This window comes from Thermobia domestica, chromosome 17 (assembly GCF_964235325.1).
Source record: "Thermobia domestica chromosome 17, izTheDome1.hap1.1, whole genome shotgun sequence".
Lineage (NCBI taxonomy): Eukaryota > Metazoa > Arthropoda > Insecta > Zygentoma > Lepismatidae > Thermobia > Thermobia domestica.
Window position 1 is genome coordinate 80,510,451 of NC_137470.1, and position 13,564 is coordinate 80,524,014.

Consider the following 13,564-nt stretch of genomic DNA (forward strand, 5'->3'; position numbering starts at 1 on the left):
TGTTTTACAGGATATGGTTATCTTTATAAACCAATAACTAAGAATCATGTGTTATATATATATATATACTTTTCAAAATATTTTTCATTTGTCAATAAGCTACAACAACAATAAATAGGGCTAGTACAATACACACTGTAAAAATACTATACTTTTTGTACACGTAAACCGCAACGAGTTTTAATCACTTTTTTTTTTTGTTTTTTTTACATGTATATATGTGTGCAACAGCAGGAGTGCAAAGTTTATACAAAATGTGTGAGAAATGTGCAGACACTTTCAAGGATGCAAGTCGTGCAAATTTCTCACACGTTTTGAACACAATTCGCACTCTTCCTGTTTCACACACACACACACACACACACACACACACATATATATATATATATATATATATATATATATATATATATATATATATATATGGGATATCTTTGAAAGGTGTCATAATTAACGATATACAACAAAGGGGTTAATATGAATAAACTGTGACTGATGAGCAGGCCTACTTTACTACTAGAAAATAGTTCGTTGGTGATATGTGATGTTGGAGTTCTTTTGAATCAGTTTGCTTATCCTAGAGTTCTCTTGATTATAACGTTTAGAACAACTATAGCACGGCCAACAAGAGATGGTCTCTGACGTTTCTTACCACATGCGGTGGGACATTACAGCCCCTACTTTGATACCAGTGTTACAAACTATGATCACTATGTCTTATATCATTAATTAAATTGCCACTACAGTTGCACTGAAAAAAACCTTGACACGCGAGTAGTGGCAATGTCACTGCGAGCTGTCAGAGACGTTCTCTTACTGGACGCACTATAGCTTTAAAAATTATGTATCGATTTTAGAATTACTGGTAAGTTTTTATTCACCTTCAGTTGACGTGTTCTTATTTTAATAGTTGTGTAATGTTTCTCCATATTGTGTATTTTTAATTTTACATAACATTATTATTATTATTATTATTATTATTATTATTATTATTATTATTATTATTATTATTATTATTATTATTATTATTATTATTATTATATAATACTGTAAGTTTAGCAAAACAATAATAAGCAGCCATTTTTTCTAACGCAGTATGGCATTTTAGTCAGTGTTACATTATAAGAAAATGTTCATACAACTGTCAAGTAAGAATTTATTCTTGCATCTATATAAAGCGACTCAGAACGTGCAATAATAATAATAATAATAATAATAATAATAATAATAATAATAATAATAATAATAATAATAATAATAATAATAATAATAATAATAATAATAGAGGAAGTAGTATATTATATTATTGCTTACGGGAAATTGAAATAATGAGGTATCTTTTCTTTTTTCCTTTTTTCTTTTTTCTTTACATATTCAAAGATTCGGATATAAAAGTAACGCTTTAGTAACGCGTTAATTTTCGAAGTAGGGTAACAGTTACTTTTCTGAGGCAGGTAACGCGTTAGTAACGTGTTACATTTTGAGGGAAAGGAAAGTAACTTGCAACGCGTTACATTTTTAAAAGTAACTTACCCAACACTAGACGAAAGGAATCCATACAGGAACCGGATGATAGCAAGAATATTTTTTATATCTTAGCTATTAAAACGGAAAACGAAGTAAAGGAGAATGGCAAAGGGATTAGGATGTTAAGGGATAAGTTCAAACACAGCACTTCATTAAGAATACACATTAAAATTTCACCACTACTGCACTAAACTAAGTGCAAGGATCTAAAACTCACCTTTTCGGTTCGAAACAATGCATCTGGTATGTACAGAGAGCATAAGCTGGTGGATGTTTCAATTTTTTCATTCAAATAAATTCCCCCTTTTGGTCTGTTTGTGCAAAGTTCCCGCTTTCAGAAACTTAAAAAAAATGTAATTCTCTCTTTCATTATAATATTTGTAGGTCAATGTAAAATATAATCATTATAAGTTCCATATGCAGCTCACGACCTTCGTTCGGAAACAAATAAACAACAAATACTTGGCGGAAATACGTCATGTTTAACCTATCAATTGCATTGGAAAAGGTAGTATGATGATCCAGTTAGCTCATTATTCAAGTAAATTACCATTTATTCATAATTTTGACGTAAATTCAGCTAGAATCTAGTGGTATGCTAGTCGTCCCCGTCCTCCCCCCAATTTTAACTTGCCAGAGACGTCCATGGAAATAAGATTTACGTAAAAGTGTGTTACTATCATGCTAGTGCGTGTGTGTGTGTATAACTCTTATTCGATCCCTGCTAGGGCATAGGCAACTTGAATACCCTTCAATAAAACAAAGTTGCGCTTCATATAGTCTGTGATGAAAAGAAAGACAACAACGTTAAAGTAATTTAATACAGAAATACCCCCAATTTGTTTACAAATGTAGTTTATAAAAGACGTACGCAAATATTAAAATATTTTGTCCCATAAGCCTACAAGCTTTCGCTCAGTCGCAAAACCTCTAATTTGAAGGCGAGGTATGATGTAAGATTTTTATCTTGTTTACTTATATGTTTCGGTGCAAATAAAATTATTTTTCCATTTTAATAATTGAAACAAATTGTTTGCAATTTAATAATAATAATACAATACATTCTGTAAATACAATTTCTTGCTTAAAATTCTTATGATTTAAGACAGAAAGGAGATTGCTTCCACGTGAGTTGCTTACTGTTAATTCTGTAAGTTTATTCTACAGTACTTGCGCTGAAAAACAGCTTTCTTCTTTTGCGTAACAAGGAGAGTGTGGCGTGTCCTCTTTTCATAATTAGTAAGTAATTTATAAGAAAATTATCTCTCATTGTCACTTATCAACACTTACGTTGTAGAGAGTTGTTCCGCGCTCTACCATTCGTTCCACGTCACTTTTACGATTTAAACAGTCTATCTATATTTACTTGGGCATTGGTATCTGTTGGAGAGTTCCTCCGGTTACGGTCCCTAGCGAGATATTGCGGAACTTCTTTGAAAGCACAAAAGTGAAAGAAAGGTAATGTGTTATAGGTAATGCGTCACTGTCGCATGTCTTGTCCGTGAGATGTGATAAAACAGTCTATGATTTCTTTGCGCCGACGCGAAAAAAGTGTAAGGAAACTATCTAATTGAGATATCAAGCTAAAGAGGAAGAAATGTATGTTTGAAGTGTTGTAGAGACTTCGAGAATTTGTTCTGTAAATTTAGGTGAATCAATTGGACGTGTTCGTTTCTTTAAGTGTTTTAAACTGGAAGAAATGTGTGTGGCAATCATAATTTTATGTACATTCATTGAAGCTGAAAATTAGCGTACAACGAATATGTGTATTTTGAAATGTCTAATCAAGTTTGGTGCAAATTTTACTTGTTTTCGATTGGAATACATTCGCGTTCTTCGTTCATGTTATGACTGTTTAAATAGTGAGATCATATTAGTGAATTTGTGTTAAGTTTCGTGGTCAACTAGTTTAAATTCACTTGTGGTAAGTGTTCTTCCTATTATAAAATGAAATGCATATTTAACTTTGTAAATTAGTTTACGTTCTTTTTTTTCTGTTTCATCTTATCATAAAATTCTTAACAAAAATGGGAGTTGTCAAATTTGCACATAAAGTTCATAAAGACTGCTGAAAACTTAATTTTATTTCGTATTTTTATATACGAAATTTAAAAAAGTAATAAAATAAAAATGAAAAACATGAATTCAGGTCCACAGCAATAGTTTTAAGTTTAAATGCAAAACAGTGATAAAACTCGCCGTATCATGGGACATAGATTACAAGTATCATTGCATTTTGTCGTTTAAAAGTGAATTTATGCCGTATACATCTATAAATCTAGACCCGTGGTTCCCAATCTTGTCTAGCTTGCGCTCCCTCACTCACTGTCCCTTTGTTAGGCCTACACACTTCACGGCCCATCCTTGCCGCTCGTTGGTGTGATACTTTTTACAACTTTAGGTGAAGTATTCCATTCCCAAATCTTAACATTAGCAATTCTCACAGTTCATTTTTATTTCCAACAAAACTTCTGCATAGTACTCCAGTGCAGTGTTATTTTTTTAACTACCTTCGTTCTTAATGGAACCACAGTTCTTACCGAAAGGTATTTTGTGTTATGCGACTTCGTTACAATATTCTTAATAGCTGTAATTACGGATGCAGTGTATTTGTGTCAGCAGCTTGTGACCCCTTGCTCGCACTCCATGGTCCCAAGGTTGGGAACCACTGGTTTAGAATGTATACTATACATTTTATATTTAACCTTAAGCCTTTAATAATAATTACAAATCAATTTTAAGGCCCTTGAGTTCGATGAATTTTATATGAAAATATGCACATTTGTTTGTGTGTGGGGTGAGTTGGGTTTGTGTGTGTGTTTCTGTTTGTCCGGTATCAAAATCTACACCGCACGCCTGGCATACCTCAAAATGATTTTATCGAAGAGACCATTTTTTGATGAGACCATAGACTATGTAGAACATTTTAGTTCGTATCCTCAGAGTTGAGTTGAGTTGATTTTAGTTTAGCGTCCCTTTCAGCAGCGAGGCTATATGAGACGTGGACCTACTGATTAACGTGGAATCCGAACCACATGAGCTCCCGCCGGGAATCGAACCCGGGTCTCCCACGCCAAAGGCGCGTACGCTAACCGCTTAGCCACGGAGGAGCTCTTTCGTATCCTCAGAGGAAGAGGGAGGCATCCAAAAAGAGTAGATGGTTTAGAATTTATGTAAAAAGTAAATATATCATATTTTTTTCTTGTTAGAAATATGAAATTCGGTATGAAAACTCACTTCTAAAAACAAGTTGATACATGCATGCCTTACATGTGGGGTAAGACAACCCTATGGAGTGTAAAGGAAGTGACATGTGAAACTAATAAAAATTCTGATATTAATGACGATTTCATAGTGTTCGAAGACGCTGAGATAAATAGGAACACTCTCGACACCGTTGAAGTCCAACTTTAGCCCTTATCGCCATGAGGGTTGGAGAGGGCGTGAGAAATAATATGTCGAGAATGATCAATATTAATGTTAACACACAGTTTTCGGAATCGCTCAGGTGATTGCTGACATTCCCAATTTCATATGAGATCAAGTTTAGGCAAGAAGGAACGTGGCAAATAGTCCACGAACTGGCAGAATCAACGTCGAGGACATTGCACTTGCTTTTTCGTACTTTCACTCATTTCTTCACCTTCAAATATGATATATTGCTTAAATCCCATCCTTCCCGTGCGAAGAACGGGTATTTAAGCTAGTATAAATGAATGTTTGTGCATTCGTTTGTTTATCTGGCATTCAAATCTTCACTTTTGACTTGTCATCCTTCAAATTTATTTTATTAGTGTGTCCATGATCTGGAAGAGAACATAAGTTACAGAAAAAAAAATGTTCCTATCCTGGGCCACGGCGGCTCTATGGTAGAGCGTTCACCTCTACTGCTTGGGGTCCTGGGTTCGATCCCAGCTCCCGCCAAGTGAACTTTGTGATGGACAAACACTTTGTGTGTTTCTTTTCTCGGGCTTCTCCCGCTTCCTCCCACTTCCCTCATTCCACCATTTCATTTACTCCTCATCATCACCGTCTCCTTTATCTAACCGTGGAACGTAAAACTCAAAGATTTCATTTCATTTCATTTTTTTTGTTCATATCCTAAGGGGGAGGAGGGAACCCAAAGAGGAACAAGTTTTTTAAAATTTATGTAAAAACGATAGAATATATCACGAATTTCTCAAGTTAGGAAGATGAAACTGGGTATGAAACCTCATTTCTCAAGACAGGTTCGCATAAACATACGACTTACAATCTAAAAAAAAATACTGTGGGGATAAGATACCCTAAACAATTATAAAGGGGGACATGTAAAGATAATTGGAAAGGACTAATACTATTTATTTATTAACACTTTATTTTGAATGGCAAGAGGAAGGAACTCTGTCTTGGTTTGCACTAACCATTTAATACAATCAGTGGACAATAGCAAGTATAAATCAACAATTACAAAATACATAGCAGAACATTATACCTAAAGATAATAAAATAAAAATAGGAGATAAATCTTAAAAATAAAGAAGAAAATGCGTAGTGACGTAATTTGGTGACTGATTTCCACTAGATTGCTTCCAGTAAACGTTTTAATTTCGTTTAAAATAGAGACATATTTGATGAGATCTTAATTATACAAAAATTGAATTCCGTAGACATTTAATGCCTATTGCAAAGATTTCGAGTAAAAATGTGGTATATTTTTTTGAACTTCAAGATTTAGTGGAGCCTGTCCGTACAGAATAAGAGGTTCCGAAGAACTGGAGTTAATTATACAAGTACTGAGGTTGATCAACATTAAGAACTCCGATATAATGCAATTAAGTTCTGATATGAACTTGAAGTTCTCAGATTAAGCAACTGTAATTGTTTCCTGGAAGGAGTTAATTGATCATATTATTTCAGGTTAAATATAAATTATATGCAGTTGTTTTGTATTCTCTGTAACCGAGAAGGAAGTTTTTCAGTTACATTCTGACACACAGTACCGTAATAGTACAAGTGAAATAATATAAGTAAGTGAACTAGTGTAGTTTTTTTATGTCTTGAGAAAGCACTTTTAAGTCTGTATAACAAACGTAAGGCTGAATAAGCCCTTCTAGGTATTTTCGTTACATACTCTGATTAGGTAAGTTCTTTGTTGATATCGATTCCTAAATTGATACCGTCTCACATAATGGAATTACGGTACCCTCTAAAATCAAAGCTGGTAATAACTCTTCCTCAATGCTACTTAGTACTGATCTGAAACAAATAATAATAGGTCTTGTCTTTTTAATTTTTTTTCAAGCTATTTTCTATGCACCCTGTAGGATGTTGCTTAGATCAGGGCCGGCCTAGGTGGTGGGGGTCCGATTGGGAATATTTTGTGGGGTCCCAGGTTTACAACTAACTTACACCAAAGTCTGTAAGGTCTGTAGACTCTCTCTCTCTCTCTCTCCCTCTTCCTATATATATATATATATATATATATATATATATATAACTTAGGATGTCACTTATTTTGGGTAATTTCGTGTTGCGATACGCACATCCCCCAAATGTATTCTATGTGACCATAAACACACATTAGTGAAATAGCAGTTCTTTACGAGAACGTTAATCCGTGCCGACTTGACGACAGTCATGAAATGGCGTTTCCACATTACAATATAATTTTGAATTTCCAACCGTGATAACGGACAAACTAAAAGAGACGGAGAAATGAAACTTTGCACGAAGCAACTAGGGAAAGGGCGACATCCGTTCGTGTATTGAAAACAGCACCGGATGAACAGTGTTGCCAACCCAAGACAAAGTTGAGTTTTTGAACATGGAATAACCTAAATTGAATATCATCATTGGAAGCAGCAATGAAAATAAAGACAAAAGAGATTGTAAAGTAAAGATCAGTGTTGCAAACTTTTTGAGAAATAACGTGTAATATGTGTTGGCGCACACAGGGAGTGAGGTGCTAACGTTTCGTATACCTTAAATCAGATATTGAAAAGAATTGTTTGCTTTGACTCTTAAGTCTAGAATCATTCGCTGAACAGTGTTGCTATCAACAGAAAAGAAAAAAATGAGTTTGGAAGAGACATTTCTATCTTCACATGAATCTAGATCTTTCTTTCATCTGTATCTCCTGTGTTTCTGCGTGTCGGCCCGTAAAACTTTGGATTTCTCACTTTTCTTCACTCCTCTATCGATTGCATATTGCTTGATTTGGCAACGCTACTATCAATATAAGATGTTCCCTTCTGAGGCCTTATGTGCTGTTAAAACGGCACTGGAGAGTAGATTAGACAGAAGACTGGACAGTAGAGTGGACGGCACTAGCGCGGGGCCCGATTGGGAGCAATCGGTCCAATTGGCTTAAGGCCGACCCTGACTTAGATCATTCTTTTTTTCATTCATGCACCTTCACCGGTGAAGGTGCAAAATAACATTGTAGATCGTCAGCATATAAGTGGCACTTTAAAATTTTATTTCATTTGTGACGCCATTATATATAATGAGGTAAGAAGGGGACATAACACTCTTCCTTATGGTAGAGGGGGCGTGGTGGCTCAGTGATAGAGCGTTCACCTGTGGTGCTTGGGATCCCTGGTTCGATCCCAGCTCGCGCCGTGTGGACTTTGTGTTGGACAAACAGCGTGCTCGTGGGTTTTCTCGGGGTTCTCCCGTTTCCTCCCACTTTCTTCATTGCACCATTTTCACTCATCTCTCCTCATCACCGTCTCCTTTAGCCTAACCGGCATAATCGTGGGACGTAAAACTTAAAGATTTCATTTCATTTTTTCCTTATGGTAGATCACTTGTTATTCTTAAAGGGGGCACGGTGGCTCAGCGGTAGAGCTCTTACCTCTGGTGTGTGTGGTCCCTGGTTTGATCCCCGGCCAGGTGCGTTTGTGGTCGAAAACATCATGCTCGTGGAGTTTCCTCGGGCACTCCCGTTTCCTCCCACTTTCTCGTTCCACCAATTATTTCATCATCATTCACTTGCTTTAATCATCGTCTCTCTCAGCCCACCAGGCGTAATCGTGGGACGTTAAACACAAATATTTCATTTTCATTTTTCGTTGTTCTTAAACAGTCAGACCACTCTTTTGGAGTGACAGTATACTGTCTTCTTCTAAATAAGTACGATTTCACCCTTCGAATTGATGCTTCTGAAAAATGATAGTAGCATCTTAAATTTTGAAACAAGATGTCATGATCAAATGTTTGAAATGCTTTGTTGAAATCTAGTAACACGAAAATAGTAACTTTTCATCGTATATCATATACCATTTGTTGATTTTATTCATGCTGCCATTGTACTACCTGTATAATCTGAGCGGAATCCGAATTAGAGACTGTTTAGAAAATGGTGAGTCATGAGCAACTTTAATACATTGATTTCCGACAAAGCAGGAAGTATACACTGAGAAAAATCTTATATACGAGCAACGGTATATTGTACAAATATATGGGATCCTTATGTTTACTACGGAGCATACGTTATTTGTATGCTATATACTTTTCCCACTTAGATGTTACATCATACCGTTGCAGGATATATGATATGTAACAATCTTCCCTATACTGCATATGTACACGTATTTACATACTCCAGCTATATGTTACATATGTTCATTTGCATGTGAGATCCTGACGGGACTGACTTCATCGAGGGAGTCGAGGGACTCGAGGGAGTCGAGGGAGTAAAAATAATTACTAGAGGGAGTCGAGGGAGTAAAAATATTCACTCGAGGGAGTAAAAATATTCACTCTAGGGAGTCGAGGGAGTAAAAATTTTCACTCGAGGGAATAAAAATATTCACTCGAGGGAGTCGAGGGAGTAAATATATTCACTCGAGGGAGTCGAGGGAGCAAAAATATACACTCGAGGTAGTCGAGGGAGCAAAAATATTCACTCGAGGGAGTCGAGGGAGCAAAAATATTCACTCGAGGGAGTCGAGGGAGTAAAAATATTCACTCGAGGGAGTCGAGGGAGCAAAAATATTCACTCGAGGGAGTCGAGGGAGTAAAAATATTCACTCGAGGGAGTCGAGGGAGTAAAAATATTCACTCGAGGGAGTAAAAATATTCACCCGAAGGAGTCGAGGGAGTAAAATTATTCACTCGAGGGAGTTGAGGGAGCAAAAATATTCACTCGAGGGAGTAAAAATATTCACTCGAGGGAGTCGAGGGAGTAAAAATATTCACTCAAGGGAGTCGAGGGAGTAAAAATATTCACTCTAGGGAGTCGAGGGAGAAAAATTTTCACTCGAACGAGTAAAAATATTCACTCGAGGGAGTAAAAATATTCACTCGAGGGAGTCGAGGGAGTAAAAATATTCACTCGAGGGCGTCGAGGGAGTAAAAATATTCACTCGAGGGCGTCGAGGGAGTAAAAATATTTACTCGAGGGAGTCGAGGGAGTAAAAATATTCACTCGAAAGAGTAAAAATATTCACTCTAGTGATTCGAGGGAGTAAAAATATTCACTCGAAGGAGTCGAGGGAGTAAAAATATTCACTCGAGGGACTCGTGGGAGTAAAAATATTCACTCGAGGGAGTCGAGGGAGTAAAAATATTCACTCGAGGGAGTCGACGGAGTAAAAATATTCACTCTAAGGAGTCGAGGGACTAAAAATATTCACTCGAGGGAGTCGAGGAAGTAAAAATATACACTCGAGGGAGTAACAATATTCACTCGAGGGAGTCGAGGGAGTAAAAATATTCACTCGAGGGAGTCGACGGAGTAAAAATATTCACTCTAAGGAGTCGAGGGACTAAAAATATTCACTCGAGGGAGTCGAGGAAGTAAAAATATACACTCGAGGGAGTAACAATATTCACTCGAGGGAGTCGAGGGAGTAAAAATATTCACTCGAAGGAGTCGAGGGAGTAAAAATATTCACTCGAAGGAGTCGAGGGAGTAAAAATATTCACTCGAGGGAGTCGAGGAAGTAAAAATATACACTCGAGGTAGTAACAATATTCACTCGGGGGAGTCGAGGGAGTAAATTTATTCACTCGAAGGAGTCGAGGGAGTAAAAATATTCACTCAAAGGACTCGAGGGAGTAAAAATATTCACTCGAGGGAGTCGAGGAAGTAAAAATATTCACTAGAGGGAGGCGAGGTAGAAAAAATATACACTCGAACGAGTCGAGGCAGTAAAAATATACACTCGAACTAGTAGAAAGAGTAAAATATTCACTCGAGGGAGTCGAGGGAGTAAAAATATTCACTCGAGGGTGTCGAGGGAGTAAAAATATTCACTCTAGGGAGTCGATGGAGTAAAAATATTCATTCGTGAGAGGCGAGGTAGTAAAAATATTCACTCGAGGGAATTTCTAGAGTGAGTATTTTTACTTCCTCGACTCCCTCGAGTGAATATTTTTACTCCCTCGACTCCTTTGAGTGAATATTTTTACTCCCTCGACTAAATATTTTTACTCCCTCGACTCCCTGGAGTGAATATTTTTACTCCCTCGAGTAAAACTTTTTACTCCCTCGACTCCCTAGAGTAAATATTTTTACGCCCTCGACTCCCTCGAGTGAATATTTTGCTCCCTCGAGTGAATATTTTTACTCCCTCAACTCCCTCGAGTGAATATTTTTACTCCCTCGACTCCCTCGAGTGAAAATTTTTGCTCCCTCTAGTGAATATTTTTACTCCCTCGACTCCCTCGAGTGAATATTTTTACTCCCTCGACTCCCTCGAGTGAACATTTTTTATTCCTTCGACTCCCCTAAGTGAATATTTTTACTCCCTCGACTCCCTCGAGTGAATATTTTTACTCCCTCGAGTGAATATTTTTACTCCCTCGACTCCCTCGAGTGAATATTTTTACTCCCTCGACTCCCTCGAGTGTAAATTTTTACTCCCTCGACTCCCTCGAGTGAATTTTTTTACTCCCTCGACTCCCTCGAGTGAATATTTTTACTCCCTCGAGTGAATATTTTTACTCCCTCAACTCCCTCGAGTGAATATTTTTACTCCCTCGAGTGAATATTTTTACTCCCTCGACTCCCTCGAGTGAATATTTTTATTCCCTCGACTCCCTCGAGTGTATATTTTTGCTCCCTCGACTCCTTCTAGTAATTGTTTTTACTCCGGCTCCCTCGAGTCCCTCGACTCCCTCGAGTCCTTTGACTCCCTCGATGAAGTCAGTCCCGATCCTGACCGCTTATATACAGATCTTTCGTTCGTACGGAAAATGCGTTTACTCTGAGTACTTATACGGAAACTACATATAAAACATACTTTTCCAGTTATACGTTTGCTATATGTTATGTCCAAAAACTACAGTCCATTTAAACATGTAGCTTACGTTTTTACGTACGCCACATATGTTTTCTTTTCTCGGTGTATTAATTGGACGAAACTCATCTTCCATTTAAGTTCCAAATTTGAATACAGGATTAATAAATGCGTCTCTTAGCCTGAATGGAAACAGACTGAATAAAGTTAGAAATTTATAATTTCAGTTATTATGTTTAAGACATGAGGCTTAAGGAAGACTTCTTTTAGTCTAATTTATTGGAGCAGTAGTTGTTCCAGAAGCATTCAGTTTTAATTCATTGATTGCTGCGGCTACTTTTGTTGTTACAGCAGAGAAATTCAAAAAGCCACGGAACATTCCTTGCTTTGAAATACATTCAATTGTTCAATTTCCTCTTGTTTACTAGTCATTGGCACAATATTAACTAACTCGTTAGTCTCATTGAGAGAAGAGTTAAGGTGTTCGATATGTCTGTTTACTAGAGATACAAGGGCTCGAAAAAGTGCAGCTTTTTTTAAAAAAAAAAAAAAAACTTGTTCTTTTCTGTTTCGCTATTTTGCTTGGGAAATTTTGGACTTTTTGCTCAAAATTTCTGTTTTAAATTGATAGAGCACACCTATAACACAAAACTCATTTAATTAGTGGTTGATGCAGTCAATAATATAAAACCTCAAAAATAAACCATAAATTTCGAAAAGATATTTCAAACAATTTTAATTCATAACATATTTAAATTACGAATCCCAAAGGATTAACCAATGTGTATATAATAAGAATTTTTAAACCTCTTATACACAAAGGTAAATAGTCTTTTTTTAAATACAAAATAACTAGCAAAATATCCCATACCCTCTTTTGGAAACAAAATAAAATTAAAATGAAACATGAGAGAAATAATTACATTTACACGATACGCTTAAGGGCTGCACATCAAGAGCTTTGTTTTGGGTGGTTTTGTACATTCTTGAAATTTTAAAGTTAGGTTTTAATTTTCATATACATTGTATGCAATATTTTTTATTTTGAATTACAAAATAGAAAAACAGAAGGGAAAAACTGTTACACGATATACATAATTTGTTGTAGTATATGTGTGAGTTCAGACACATAACACACCGGCAAGGCAATAATATATTTACTGAACACAAGCAAACAACACAAGTGTAAGTTTCGACACTGTAGCCTTCTGAAAAATAACATTGTGATCTATCTTGTTGTTCATTACGTATAGCATTCCCTCGTCAATGTGTTATAGCCTATAAGTTTATTATGTCTGACTTCTGAGACTTTCATAAATATTCAGTTGACAAGATGACTCAGTGGTAGGCCTCTGGTGCATGGGGTCCCTATTTCGATCTCAGATCGCGCCGTGTGGATTTTATGGTGGACAAATATTGTGCTCGTGGGTTTTCTCGGGGTTCTCCCGTTTCCTCCCACTTTCTTCATTCCACCTTTTTCATAATCACTGTCTCCTTTAGCCTAACCGGCATAACTGTGGGACGTAAAGCTGAAAGATTTAATTTCATTTCATCTTCATAAACATTTATACTAGAGTAAGAATGTATAATAATCATTGTTTTATTACAATACAACGTATTACTTTAAAAGCTTTTTAAAAGACGCAACCTTTGTAAGGGACGCTCAAAAATCACCTAACTTTGTTAATGCACCTCATTCTTCCGCCTTTGCTACTCCTACACAAACTGTTTTGAAATGGAATAGCAATGTTGAAAATGTATTTTATACTACTAACATTTGAGATGAGTAATGTTTATGATCTGCCTTT

The 13,564-nt window shown here is 36.3% G+C and overlaps 1 protein-coding gene across 2 annotated transcripts in view; it reads left to right on the plus strand.

Moving 5' to 3' along the window:
• Positions 1-2,943: 2,943 nt before the first annotated feature.
• The window catches only part of LOC145673783 (adenylate cyclase type 2-like), a 1,485,668-nt gene continuing 1,475,047 nt past the window's right edge, over positions 2,944-13,564 (plus strand). For both annotated transcript variants that reach the window (XM_081743538.1, XM_081743539.1), the window contains exon 1: positions 2,944-3,451. The gene's annotated coding sequence lies outside the window, so the exon portion shown is untranslated. The remainder of the gene's footprint in view (positions 3,452-13,564) is intronic.